Below are 14,843 nucleotides of genomic sequence, written 5' to 3'. Positions count from 1 at the left end.
TGAAAAATGTGCTTAAATTTGTGCATTATTGGGAAAATGCAAATTAATATGACAATGACACACCACTATATACACAACAGAATGACTAAAACAAACAAGCAAAAAGACAAGCTACCCCAAGCTTTGGCAAGAATATGAAGCAACTGGAACTCCAGTCAAAGGCTGATGGGAGTAAATCATGACTCAAACACTTTGTGAAATTGACACTGTTTATAAGTTAAACACACATTTATTTCGTTAGCTGGCAATTCTATCCCAAGGTTTTTTCCAACAGAAACACATATATATATACCAAATTCACACGAATGAACGCTCCTAACAGCTGTATTTGAAAGAGCCAAAAGCTGGAGACCACCCGAATGGACAGGTTAATCAACTGTGGGACATTCATCCAGTAGAGTATGATACAGCAATGCGAATGAACAAGGACCACGTCCAACATGAAAGAATCTCGCAAGCACAATGGTGGAGGAATGAAACCAGACATAAAAGAGTACATACTGTGTGATTTCATTTATATGAAGTTCAAAATCAGTCTGTGATTCTGGAAGCCAGATGGTGGTTCTCTGTGGGACAAGAAGGGTGGCTGGGATGCGGCATGAGGATGGGGAGCTGCTCAAATTCTGTTTCTTCACCTTGAGTGCAGGTTACGCAGGTATATTCGGTCTGTACACTTGGGATTTGTGTATGTTTCTCTGTGTTTGTTATCCTTCAGTTAATAGTTTTCCTTTTGTTACAATCCCATATGCTAAAAAAAAAAAAAAAAAAGTCAAACTGCAAAAATCTAAATAAAACAGCATACAATTTATGTTCAAAAGCATCCTCCAATCCCTGTATGGTTTCGCCTGGCTTCTTGGCCTTCCTTCACCTCCTGCAGCTCCCCCCTTGCTCACCAAGTCCAGTCTCTGCCTTCTACCCATTGCTCAGACACACAAGACAAGCTCCCGCCTCAGGCCTCTGCACCTGCTCCCTCTGACCAGCGTCTTCTCCCTGAACTAACACATGCTCACTCCCTGATTTATTCAGAATTCTTCCCAGTTGCCATCTCTTCAGAAAGGCCTTTCTGATCACTCATCTAAAACAGAGAGACACACATCGTCTCTATGGTTACCTGCTGTTGTGTTATTTTCCTGCTCCTGCTATAATGTGACCTTCATGACGGCAGGAACCTTTTCTGAGTTATTCACTGTGGTATCACCAGTGCCTAGAATAGGGTTTTGTTGAATAAATGAAGGAAGGAAATTCAAGCGTGAGGATAGTTTCTCACTTTGCCTCTTTGCCTCTCCTGTGCCTACCACAACTCTCAGCCCACAGCAGATGCTCAATAAACATTTAATTGCTTTGGAGTTGAATTAAGAAATTACCTTGCCAACCAACCCTTCTGTGGAGGACCGCAAGGCCTTTTGCGAACAGTGTCTGTACGCTACCGTTGCCATGCTGTGCTCTGAAAAAACAATCCTACGATTTGCATTTACACCGTAGATCCTATTCTCACTTAAAAGACACAAAACGAACCATGAAAAGACAGATCAATGCAATGACTCAACATGGGTGAAACCTAAGGGAGTAAGCAAGCAATGCTGTTGTCGGGCTGAAAGCTTCCCGCAGAGATGAATCTTGAGTGGCTGGGAGTGAGAACATGCTAGAACATCTATTTGCCAGATAAGGAAGGCTCCAGGTAGGCGCTGTCGTAACTCTTGGAGCCTTCAGGAGAAGTGACAGAAAGCCAGTTTTTCTCGGAAGCCCCCCTGATTCACCACTTTTCTTTGTGTCCCATATCACTGGGTGTCAATCAGACTCAGTGGAGCTTGTCGAAAGAAGGCAACAAGAGTGACCAAGCTGAAGCCACTGTCGTGAGCAGAGAGTTCAGAACACAAGCAGAGACTGGCAATGGCCCTCACACCTAGGGGCCCTCCAGAGAGCAAGTGCTGGAGGTGGTTCCCACCTTCTCCTGGTTCCCCTGGTACCTGGCAGGCATAGATAGTCCTTGCTCATGGGAAAATCAGAGCAGACCTGTATCTCTGTCCCTTCCTCCATCACAGCCTTAGGAACGTGGCGGGAAAGGAGCCCCCTGCCCTGCCACTCCTTCCTCCCCTGCAGCACTCTCCTCTCCTCAGGAGCTTAGTGCTCTCCCACACCCACCATTCTAAACCTGTTCAATGGAAATGATCCCAGACCCATTCATATGAAGGTGCACGAACGGATAACTGCTTAGAGGGTTTCAACCGATGGTATGTCAGTGCAGACTTTTGAGGGACCTAACTGAACTCACTGTCTACTCTCTGAAACTCTTCTATCTTATTTACCTGCTTTTACTGTAGTCCTTTTCTTCCGCTCCTTCAAACTCAAACCTTTGTTGCTTCTCACTGCTCTAACCTGGAGCATGGAAAATGGCTGGCCCGTCTGAGCGCACACTGTGGAAAGCCCAGCGCCAGGTAGCCATCTTCCAGAAGCCATTGGTGTTTAGTTCATCCTTTGCCTGACGCACACGAGAAGCTCAGTAGGTGTGAGCTGGGGATGCTGAAGGCCCTTGGAGCCAATGCCCTTCTTCCCACTTTGAGTGACCACAGTGTCCCAGTCCTCCCTAAGCTGTGACAGAAAAAAAAGCTGTTCACCACTTCCTCATTTTAGAACTCTCTGAAAGAGCTCCTCTCAGTCAAACAGAGGTAAACGCATGTTTCCGTCCGGCCTTTAAGACAAACACCTCCCCGCTCCTGCCGTAGTTTGGGCTCGTTACCTACCCTGTTTTCATGGATCATGCAGGTGAAAGGCCTAGCGAAGGCAGAGGGGAGATGACAAATTCAGAAATATCTCTATTTTTCTATTTTCCCTGGAGTTTTTAAATTTGAAAAAAATATGAAATTTTTAGAATAAATAAAACAGAGTAAAGCATTCTTCTTTATGGAGTAAAAGATTCTCACTCATCTTTTCATGTCCTTTCCCTGATCCTTATGGAGAAAACCTTCACATAAAATTAGTAGCAGATACTGCATCTGAATTAGAGTTTTGCCAAACATCCTTTACCAAATTGCCCCTGGGAAAGCAACTGTTTAAGGATTTAATTTTTTTTCTTACATAGACCAAGCAAAATAAGAATATGAATTTATTAAGAAAGAAAAATAACTTGGTTAGCCGTTTCCAGAAAGGCTTTACAGTCTGTGAATTAGTACCAACTGTTCTCTATAGAGATTTTTGGGAAGGAAGGGATGATTTCTGGGTGGGAATCATCAGGGAAGTCTCCGCCTCTCACACCTGAGTCTGTGAGCTGGACCGATTTCCACCGGCAGAGCTGGACAAAACCTGGAAGTCAGAAGACACACCAGGAGCAAAGATGGCCTGGTGAGAAACCACCACACGTATTTAGGGCCTGAAGTTGTCCTGGGCAGGTCCCTGGGGACCGAGTTGGTGCGAAATGCTGGCCGATGACAGGGCCGGGAAGGGAGACCGCTTGGCCAAGCCCGCAGATTTGCTAGGACTGATAGCGCATCAGCCCTAAGGCAGCGTGGACTGCAGACACACCCCGCTTGCTGTCCCCCTGCTGCCAAGGAGACCAGGACAACTGCTGACTGTAAGATGCATCCTGATTTCAAAGATGCTCAAATACCTCCCCCCAAAACATGTCTTTAGAATCGATGAAATACAGCAGTAAGTGAGGAGATGATATGATGAAGGAAGCACAAAGCTCAATCTCGGTGACACGAGTAGGACTGCCTTAGCACAGGACTTTACGCTGATGCTTGGGGCTTGAGCGAGGCTCCCAATGCCTCCGGCAGAAAGGCTGTGCACTTGACCCCTCCTTGTTCTCCCTGCCCCAACCTGGACGGCAGCTCACAAACAGCCCTGCAGAGTGGGGAGAGAGCCCCAAGGAAGTATCTCTACTGTTTTCTCAGAGCAGACAGCCAGACCGTGGATGCCCTGAGAGAAAGCAGTGGGCGTTCAGCCCCCTTGTTCCACTGTCCACAGTTTAGGGAAATTGACGTGGGCAAAGGGATGTTTTTTAATGATGTGCTTCCTAAGGGAACGGGGGAGCTTTTCACTCATTTGCATCCTTAGGTTAAAAAAAGAACCTTCGAGTTTCGGCTTCGAAGCCCAGCGATATTTGATAATCATCAGTAGACAGAAAGGGGGAGCTGTGGACCTTAATTTCCAAACATCCCTCCAGAGCCACCCCTTAACACCAGCACTGGTATGCACACACACACACTCACACAGGGAGATTCTGACACAATTGCAGGAGAAAAAATAGATATTATTTTTGATCCTGAGATATCGGCTCCAGAAGATTTTCAGCCATAATCTAGAAATAGTTGGCTTTCAATTTACTTGATGCAAGTTTCTGCTAGCTACATATTTGTCTAAAGTGGTATTAGAAGGAGCAAACCAAGAACTTACATGCATATTTTATTAGTAAATAATTATGTCCTTATAATTGGTTTCTAAATCAGACCATTTCACACAATTATGGTGTTTTCTTTGCCTGTTCCGTCAATCGAAAAGAGAGTAAGGAAGTTCTTTATTATTGAAAAGTTATATTCTTAACCTCTATCATGGAGTGAAGGAAATAAACTAAAATAAAAATACAGCTATTTTATATACATAGAATATCCCCTGTTAAAATGCATCATAGATTCAAAAGGAAGAAGAAAAAAGACTAACAAGACAGATTCTTCTAAATATAACAGGAGAGACAAAATACCAAAAGGGGAATTTAATGGTGGGGGTAGATTTTAAAAATCAACAATGAAGTCATGCTGTTTAAATGCCAAAATCATTTTTCACCCAAATGAAAAAAAAAAAAAAAAAAAAAAAACTGGGTCATAATGAAGGCCACAAAATAACTGCTAACAAAAGAGCTCCATGAGCCCTGTACTCAGATAAATCTAAGTTTATTCCTTCATTGAGTCAACAGACATTTCCTGAGGGCTGTGTGGGTAGGAAGGACACAGGACTGAGGAAAAGAGGCTTATTGTTGCTGGAGCTTAGCGCTGGCCCCTGGGTGCTGTTCTGGGCTGTTCTGGGCTGACATGTTCTCTCTCCCTCCCCTTTCTCTCCCCCACCTCTCTCTTACCCTCTTTCTCACTCTGTCTCTCTCTCTCATTTGCCCTCTCCCCCCAACACACATACGCACACATACACACACACACACTTGGTGAGGCTAAAGGCTGGTGGGGAGCAATGAATGCTGCAGGGCGGGTTCTCAGACTGGGTAAGGCAGTAGCTAAAAACACAGACTCTGCAAAGCCCACCTCTACTAACTAACTTCGGGCAATTAACTCTCTGACTCTCTGTGCTTCAGTTTTCCCATCTGTAAAATGGTGATAATACAAGCACTCTTACCTCATAAGGATGTTGTGAGGATTCCATAAATTAATATATGCAGAGCACTTAAAACAGTGCAGGAATGAATGAATAAACAAATAAGGCAGGAGGACACTTTTGGAGGTGATGGACATGTTTATAGCATTGATTATAATAATTGTTTGATGGACGTATACTTTTTTTTAAGATCTTATTTATCTGTCAGAGAGAGAGCATGCATACAAGCAGGGGGAGAGGCAGAGGGAGAGGCAGGCTCCCTGCTGAGCAGGGAGCCCCCCTGATGCAGGGCTCGATCCCAGTTCCCTGGGCTCAGGACCGCAACGGAAGGCAGAGACGCTTATCTGACTGAGCCACCCAGGCGCCCCGCATGGGTATATACCTATCTCTAAACTCATCAAGTCGTGTATGTTAATCACATACAGCTTTTTGCGCATCGATCATTATCTCAATAAAGTGATTTTTAAAAAATGTGCTGGGCATGGTGAGGGCATTATCATAAGTGTTGGCCATTATTATCATCCTCAACCTCTTTACAGTGTTCCTCCAGGGTAAAAATGCTGTCATCCAGCTTCCTAGCAACCCCAAGGCCTAGCCTTGATCGGTAGCAGGTGCTATGTGTGACTCCTGGCATGTGATTCCACTCCCGTCACTCCATCCCCACAGCACAGAGGGGCTCTGCTGCCGGAACCTCATAATTCCCAGGTCCTCATTTGGAGGAGGACAGCCTTGTTCATGGGCCAATGTTTCTTAATGTATAATTTCCCCCAATATACTTTTCCTATACTGCTAGTATCTCTCTACTTCTTGTCCACACACTAGAGACTAAAAGGAGGTGGTGTCTGCTTCCGTCTGAAATTTGGTATTTAGATTTTATAAGTTGAATAAATGAAGTGCCATCATTTTCCGGACAGGTTTGAGAACCGCCGCTTCCAGGTGTGATGATGGGTATTAATGGTGTCGTTCCCACGAGTGTGCAGTGAGGCAGGAGGACAGAAAGGGCCCGAGGAGTGAGGATTGACTCTGGGACTCTGAAACAGGTACCTCTGAGGGTTGCTGGAAGAAGGGAGTGAAATTTTGGCAAGCAGTGGGTCAAGCGTTTGGAGTGAGGTGATCACCCAGAGTAGCTTCCTTTCTCCAGAGCCCATCCCTGCCCTTTATCTGACTAACCTGATGGGGAGGCAGAGTCGGCATCCGTGGTCAGAGATGGAGAGACCAAGCAGACAAGTGGGACAAGAGAGCAGCAGAGATGTTGGGCAGGGACGGATGGGCTTAGAGGTTCTCATACTGACTTCCAAGTGCCTTTTCCATCTAGGACAGCTGCCAGTGCTCATAAAGTGCCACCAATGCTGAGCGTCCCTAACACACATAGTGACGGAGGGTGTGGGGCAGGGAGGCTGCAGCTTGAGAATGGGAAAAGGCAGCCTGCTGGTGTTCGGGACACCCTCAGAAGCTCCACGGGGAGTCCGACTTGGGTTTCCAGGGGCTTGCACCTGCCATCCATGAGGACGCCCAGAGACGACAGCAGGAGCCCCCAATGAAAGAATGAACTAGTGAGGAATAAAGGGGGCAACTTCATGCCCTTTGTCTCAGAATCCAATCTTCAGATTGTTCGGAGAGAAAGTTTAAAGCAAGAGAGAGAATAAAGGAGCGCATAGGAAACGCACACAAACCACACACTGAAGGCTCACTTCCGAGGGTTCTTGCGCTCAGGACGCCGAAAGGACTTTTGCAAGATCTGGCATTGACTTGGGGCATTCACTTCATTCTCCACCTTGGCAGAGGCACTCTTGGCCACTCCCTGACACCTAACAGTCCATTACCCCTTTAGATCCCACACAGCCGGCTGCCATCCACAGCCCCACCGTTGCCACACCGTGGGTGCCTTCACTCGACCCAGCACAGCCCTCTTTACCAGCACTTTCCAACCTCCGACCTCCTCTGGGCCCATCATATGCTTACCTTTATTCATTTCTCAGCTCCTGTTCTAAACAGGAATGATATTCAGACTCTTATTTTTTAAAAAATCCACACCAAGGTTTTGTACACCCAGATGGGTCCTATCCATCACAGCCCTTTCAAGATTATACCCCTTTTCCAATGATGCTGCATTGGCCTAAGGCAATGTTGGCTCTCCCCTGTGGATTTACCTTCAATCATTTATTATCCACGAAAGAACACTTGTCTCGTCATGTTGCGTTACAGACACACTCATCCCAGTTTAATGCACAAAACACCAGGCTTGGAATCACATGGTTTGTTGTCTTCCATCCACACTCCCTCTCGACTTTGTAAGTTCAGATTTAAACTCACAAGACTTCTGTGTCTTCATTTCTAAACGGGAATAGCAATACCTGCTCCAGTTGGTAGGGTTTTATGAGGATCAAATAAGGGACCCCAGAAGAAAGCACATTCAATGCCACAGAGCAGAACAGTGTTTTGTTCTTGGAGAGAGAGCTCCAAGAAAAGAGAATGGAGGTGAAAAGGCCCTGGGGCAGAATATTTTTCTCTCCTAATCTGCCAGTTTACTCCCTGGGGGTCTTCCCAACTGTCCTCTGCTCTCCAGAGGAAACATCTGTTCACTCATTCAAAAAAGATTTGTTGCATCCCCACTATGTGCTGGGAACACAAGACAAATAGCATTAACTCTCATCCGCAAGAGAATGAAGCAGATAAAATTGTGAATGGATGGAAGAAAAACAGAATAAATGGATACAAGCCATAAGCAAGTCATCGCTGTGGGCTATGAGGTGATTGTGCAAATGTGTAGGTGGGGAAGCGAGTCAGTGAAGATGTTTCAAAGAATACAGATGATAGCTGAACTGAACTCATCTCTTCATTCAGTATTTACTGAGCTCCGACTGTGTAACAGGAGTGTGCGAGGCAGTGGACACAAAGTAGAAAAGAAAGCGAGGAGTACCTGGGTGGCTCAGTTGTTAAGCCTCTGCCTTCGGCTCAGGTCATGATCCCAGGGTCCTAGAATCAAGCCCTGTATGGGGCTCCCTGCTCGGCGGGAGGCCTGCTTTTCCCTCTCCCACTCCCCCTGCTTGTGTTCCCTCTCTCGCTGTGTTTCTGTCAAATAAACAAATAAAATCAAAAATATATAAGAAGGAGGGCCAGATGCTTGGCCTTTTGAGCACACAGTAAACAGGTAAAGAAAAAGCTCAGAGAATTCCTGACTGTGACAAGAAGCTAAGATGGAAATTAACAAAAGATGTTACAGACAGTGACTATAACTGGGGGGTGCAGGGCCACCTTAATTAGGTGGCCAAGAATCACCTTGGTCAAGTTACATCTGAACTGATATACGAAAGATGGGAAAGAGCCAGGCACAGGAGAGCTGAAGCCCTAGGGGAGAGAGAGCTCCAAGAAAAGAGAAATGGAGGTGAAAAGGCCCTGGGGCAGAATAAGCTTGGTTGCTCTAGAACACAGATGAGTCTGTCTAGAACTAGGGCCCTAGGGCAGAGAGATAGAAAATGAGAGCTGAGTGGAAGGCAAGGGCCAGTTCGTGCAAAGCTGTGGGGCTACAGCAGGACTTTGGATTTTATTCCAAGTACAGTGGAAGCCACTGAGGAATCAGGGTGCTGATGGAAGTGACATAATCAGATTTGCATTTTTTTTTAATATTAGTTTCTGTGGAAATAATTATTAGAGCAGTAAAACCTGTTAAAAGGCTATGGTTATGCCTGCTTCGGCAGCACATGAACTAAAACAGGAACAATACAGAGATTAGCATGGCCCCTGTGCAAAAGTGATAGGTAAATTCGTAAATTATTTCATACTTTTAAACAAAAGGCCCAGGTCAAAACAGAGAGGAAACTGATCCAGGAAATCTCAGAAAGCAAGTCACCAAATTTTGTAAACTCTGCAAAAATGACCGAAGTGGGCATTCTTTGAGTTAGAGAAATATTTTTGAACTCATTCTAAGATTTCAGGAAAACCAAGTCCACATAAAAGCTGACAACCAGAAAATTCTTAATGTCAAATCCCACACAAACTTATTATACAGAAAAAATAAATAAAAAGCAAAATAACATCCCTACAAGCAGAGCATGGTAGAAAGACATGCCCACAAAGCAGATCAAAACTAGAATTTACTACTTCAAAATGACAGAAGATGTTTTTAAGTATATAACACATGAAAAAAAACATGCATCGAAATTAGAAAAACTCAGAAATGAGGCTGCAGAACTCAGGAAAGTACCTTTTTAAAAAAAAAAAAAAAACTATTTCAGAATTAAAGACCAAACCAGAAGAAACACAAGAATGAACAGACATAAGAAATAATGCCTTAAGAGACATAAAAGATAAAAAGAGGAAAATTGAAAAAAAATGAAAAATAAGGTAAAAAGGATTTGAGAGCAAGTAACAAATACTGACGTTTTTTAAAAAATATTTTGTTTATTTATTTGACACAGAGAGAGAGAGAGAGAGAGAAAGCCCAATCAGGGAGAAGAGGCAAGCAGAGGCAGAGGGAGATGCAGGCTTCCCGCTGAGCAGGGAGCATGATGTGGGCCTTAATCCCAGGACCCTGGGATAATGACCTGAGCTGAAGGCAGACTGAGTCACCCAGACATCCCACACATACTGAAGATGTAAAATGAAGATAACACAGATGAGTCTGTCTAGAACTAGGGCCCTAGGGCAGAGAGATAGAAAATGAGAGAAAATGTTTTTTTCTGAGGAAGAAAGCAAAAGCAAGAGAACAGAAGGAATAGTGAACACTATAATTCATCAATACGCCAGAAGTCAGGGAATGCTGTTTCCATGAGTCTGTCCTGGGAAACCCACTAGAGAGTGAGCTTCAGGTAACCAAAATAACCAGAGAGACAGAAGATGAATGGCAAGCAAAAACCTCTCCAGCTCATGTAACCTTCCAGCAATCTTCTAGATTAATCTGTGTCATCTCTGATACACTGAGGAGAAATGTACCAGTGGTAACCTGTAGAATTAAGACCCAGTGAGGGTTCAGAAATGAGATAGTATGCACAGTACAGGATGGTTATATGTGCTAACAGTACAGACATAGCACAACTTTTTTTTTAAATGGGGATAGAATGGAGGAAGCAAAGGTTTTTTACAGCAGTCATGTTGGTGTTAGTATTTTTTAAAAGATTTATTTGTTTGTTTGTTTATTTTAGAGAGAGAGAAGGAGTATGGGGGGAGGGGCAGAGGAAGAGAGAGAGAGAGAAACTGAAGCAGACTCCCCACTGAGCTCGGAGCCCACCTTGGGGCTCAATCTCATGACCCTGAGATCGTGACCTGACCTGAAACCAAGATTTGGACCCTTGACCGACTGCACCATCCAGCCGCCCCTGGTTTTAGCAATTTTATTCTGAGACTGTGGTGTGTGATTACGGGGTTTTAAAAAAATAAGTAATTATGGTTTATACTATTTTTTTCATTTCTTGTGTGTTTGAGAGCCAGCAGAGTAAAAGCTTTATGGTCTCACTTTTTAATTGGCATTATCAACATAAAATCACGAGGTGTTTTGTTATATGTGTATGCCTTTTTTCCTTTAGTGTTGTTAAGAGGACTAGACACAAAATGCGATCCTGAAATTCCCTTTTCTCCCTACAAGAAGCCAGGGCTTCTTGAGGAAATGACTGATTCCAGGTCTGGTAGCCAGAAAGCCATCAAAGACCATTAGGGTCATGTCAAACAAGCTCTTTACACAGGTACACGAAGGAGAGAGAAGGGAAATTAGCCAGATGGAGACCTGGATGGGAGAAGAGAGCATCTGTAAGATTCAATCCCAAAGACCTTCTATCATCACGCGTTTGGCGGTGGTGAGAAGAGCGGCAGCACAGACTCCCTATGTGGCGGCTCCTCATCCGTGCCAGTTGCCCTGGGGAGATGAATCTGCTCCCTGAGGAGCTGGGCCTGTGAAGAGCCACAGTGTAGGCCCTTCACCCACACCACATGCCTGCAGATTGAGAACCCGCGGCAGGCCCAAGGACCCCTCAGCCTGGACCCCATGGAGCAGGCAGACACAGGATGGAAACCCCAGGTTTCTTCCTTTCCTCCCTCCCTTTCCTGCCAGGCAGTTATGTACTCAAACATGTTAATGACCCAGTACCCTCAAAGCCCCCAGCGTTGGTGCCCAGGCCGTGAGGAACAGGGCAAGACTGAAGGCAGTGAGCACGCACAAGTGAGCACAGTGAGCACGCACAAGTACATGAAGGAAAAGGGGACAAGACCCAAACACCAGATTCAAGTGGAGCATTGCCGCCTCGTAGGCTTGGTACAAACTGCACCAGACTAGAATTATCTTTAACTCTTCTTGGCAAAGCTGAGTCTTCATTGGGTCTTAAAGGAGGAGGCAGACCGGGACTAGCAAGACGCCGATGAGGAGACCCTTGGAGGCTGGAGAGGATCGCTGGTAGAGGCAAGGACTGGGGCGGTGGGAGCAGGCTGGACCCTAAGACAAGGCTGGAGAGAGCACAGGGGAAGAGACGGAAGACGGAGCCGGGCACAGTAGGGCCTCAGTGTGCCGGGTGCTGTGAAAGCCTCTCCAGCTCATGCAACCTTCCCAGCAATCTTCTAGAATAATCTGTGTCATCTCTGATACACAGAGGAGAAATGTTCCAAAATGTACTAAATGTCCTAAAGTCCGTGGATGCTAAGTACGGCGGGTCTTCCGCCTTCAAGGATTCCCTATTGGGGCATTCACTTCCTTGCTAGCATTTATTTGTGCCCCAGAATCAAAGCTTGTAGCACTTTGCACGGTCAATTGTGGATATGTGCAAGAAATGAAAACTCTGAGTCTCCTGGCACACTCGTTCCCCTGAGATCCAACAAGACGATGATGCTCTGCCTTATTGTTTCAGCTTTTGTAATGGTTCAGTGTCCTTTCTGCTGTCTGTTGAGGGCCACATCTTTTGCAGTTTGGTGTGGGTTTTTTTTTTTTTTTTTTGGCAATTTCACTGTTTAAAAAGCCCCTCAAATGTAATGCTGAGGTGTTGCCTGGTGTTCCTATGTGCCGGAAGCCTAGAATGCACTTTACAAAGAAAACAGAGCTTGTGTTAGATAAGCTCTGATTTCTAGTGCTGTTTGCCAGGATTTCGATCATAATGAATCAGCAATACGTACAAAATACAGTGCTTTTAAACAGAAACACACATAAAACAGGAATATGTATTGATCTGCTGAGGAAAAATGCTCACCCAACCCTGCATTTTCAGTATTCGCTGATTCAGGGCTCACCGAGATTTTATAAAACAGAATTGCCATGAATAATGCTCAAAGGCACAGAGCTGAGATTAGAAACCAGCCCTTTCCATCTGCTTTGGGAGATGGAGCTCCACGGGGCGCCTGGGTGGCTCAGTGGGTTAAGCGGCTGCCTTCAGCTCGGGTCATGATCCCAGGGTCCTGGGATGGAGCTCCCCACCCTCCCACCACTACCCCACCCCTCACCCCCCCCACCCTGCATGGGGCTCCCTGCTCAGCGGGAAATCTGCTTCTCCTTTTCTCAAAAGAGTAAAAAAAACGGCTGCTTAGGCAGAAGCTAGTTGTTTTTCCCTCTGCCCTTTCATATCATCAGCTCAACTCACTGTGAATCCTCAGGTCCCCGAAGCGCGCTCTCTCTGGTTCAGAGACGGTTTGCTCTGCTTCACAGAGAAACACTGGCTGGCGGCACCAGATTGCCCCTTTACAAACTTCCTGACACCGTGGCCGGGCAGAGGTGGCAGGGACATGGCTGTGCGTGTGGCGCTGGGCCATCTGGCCTGGCGGGTGTAGGAGTGTGTGCCTCACACAGGACAGGGAGACAAGACTGACCAGTTCACCCGGTAGGGAGGTGAGAAACCCACAGAAAATGGCTCTGCTACCACTTTGGGCAGAAAACAAAGAGGTATCTCACAGCAAGGCGATCTTCAAAGCATGCTTCACTCGTGGACCAGCCCAGACTACTCTGGGTATTTCACTTCTTTTCCTTTTTCTTTCTTCAGCACACAGGACAGCTTTGCAATGGAATCCTCACTATGTGTGTTGAGTCTCATATATATGGGAAAATCTCCAGTATGACAAGAATATTAATTCATGTACACCCTGAGATGCAATTTCATGCTTTTATAAGTTTAATGTTCTTACAATTAGGTCCAAGTTTTCCTGTAATTCTTTTCTCTGAAGGAGCATTGTAATATGCTGTCTAGGAGGCTGTTTTCTCCCTTTAGCCATTAGAAGCTCATTTAACTACATTAAGGTCCTGCTGGGAATGTATCTAGGAGTACAACAGAAAATCAAGACCAGCAGCAGAAAATGTTGTGCTCTCCAGATGTGGAAGTTGTCATTAAATACATTGCTGCCGCCTCCCTCAGTGAGCACGCACATTCACACAGACCCACATTGCAAACAACTTTTACTTTTTTTTTTTTTTAAAGATTTTTTCTTTATTTATCTGACAGAGATCACAAGTAGGCAGAGAGGCAGGCAGAGAGAGAGGAGGAAGCAGGCTACCTGCAGAGCAGAAAGCCTGATGTGGGGCTCCATCCCAGGACCCTGGGATCATGACCTGAGCCAAAGGCAGAGGCTTAACCCACTGAGCCACCCAGGTGCCCCACAAACAACTTTTACTTTGATTCAATAAATAGATTAAATGATTCAATATATTCCATAAATGGAAAGGTGAATTATAATAGAAGTGGATAGGAAAAGATTGTGAGCACCAATTTCATTATGATTAATATTTTATTTAAATCTACATTAGAAAAAAATGTTTAACTTAGTATCTCACCCTCCATTTAACAAGTTATATCTACTCATACGCTGGAATGAAGCCCTCCTAACATGGCATTTTGTCACAAATGAACTGTCAAAATTCAAAAGAAAAAAGTAAAAATCCTTTGAAAGATCTTGTCTTATAAGATATAAATTATAAGCTAATATATCAAAACAATTTTAAAATAATTTTTTGGATGATAGCAACATGTATTGATTGGCCTTCTCTACAAAACAATGATAACAAAGATTAAATAATATGAACCATGAAAGACTGTGGACTCCGAGAAACAAACTGAGGGTTTGGAGGGCAGAGGGGAGGCAGTTGGGTGAGCCTGGTGGTGGGTATTAAGGAGGGCAGGTATCGCATGGAGCACTGGGTGTGCTGCATAAACAATGAATCTTGGAACACTGAAAAAATTAAATAAAGTTAAAATTTTTTTTAAATAATAATATGGAAAGTAAGTTTTTACTTTCTTTACTTTACTTGTCTTATCTTTACTAAGTTCCCTATTTTTGGTGATCAAATTTCCTATTTTACAATTTTCTTAACTTAAATAAATTGATATCATTTATCCATATCTGGGAGGAATTACTACTCATGAACATATGTCCGTTTCTCACCAGAACATAACTGGATATTGCCTATGCCAAAAATTCCTATTTAACTAGATGTGATAAGCCCATCATTTGAAAACAAGGAGTACGTTTTACACATGGAAATAAAATTCACAAAGTCCTCCTAGGAAAACCTGTTTGCTCTATGATTTATGACATTCCAGCTTCACAGATAGTAAAGAATTAATCTT

General features: G+C 44.6%; 1 long non-coding RNA gene and 1 other non-coding gene across 2 annotated transcripts; one reads left to right on the top strand and one right to left on the bottom strand.

The window, feature by feature from the left end:
* Positions 1-308: 308 nt before the first annotated feature.
* LOC132002806 (uncharacterized) lies at positions 309-13,049 on the bottom strand. The gene is made up of 2 exons (XR_009400021.1): positions 12,870-13,049; positions 309-748 (listed from the first exon to the last, which is right to left on the bottom strand). It is a non-coding gene; the product is annotated as an uncharacterized LOC132002806 (long non-coding RNA).
* LOC132003039 (U6 spliceosomal RNA) lies at positions 9,001-9,102 on the top strand. Its single transcript, XR_009400116.1, has one exon. It is a non-coding gene; the product is annotated as a U6 spliceosomal RNA (small nuclear RNA).
* Positions 13,050-14,843: the final 1,794 nt, after the last annotated feature.

This window comes from Mustela nigripes, chromosome 15 (assembly GCF_022355385.1).
Source record: "Mustela nigripes isolate SB6536 chromosome 15, MUSNIG.SB6536, whole genome shotgun sequence".
NCBI classification, from domain to species: domain Eukaryota; kingdom Metazoa; phylum Chordata; class Mammalia; order Carnivora; family Mustelidae; genus Mustela; species Mustela nigripes.
The sequence above is the reverse complement of the archived record's forward strand: the minus strand, read 5'-3'. Positions and strand labels throughout refer to the sequence as shown.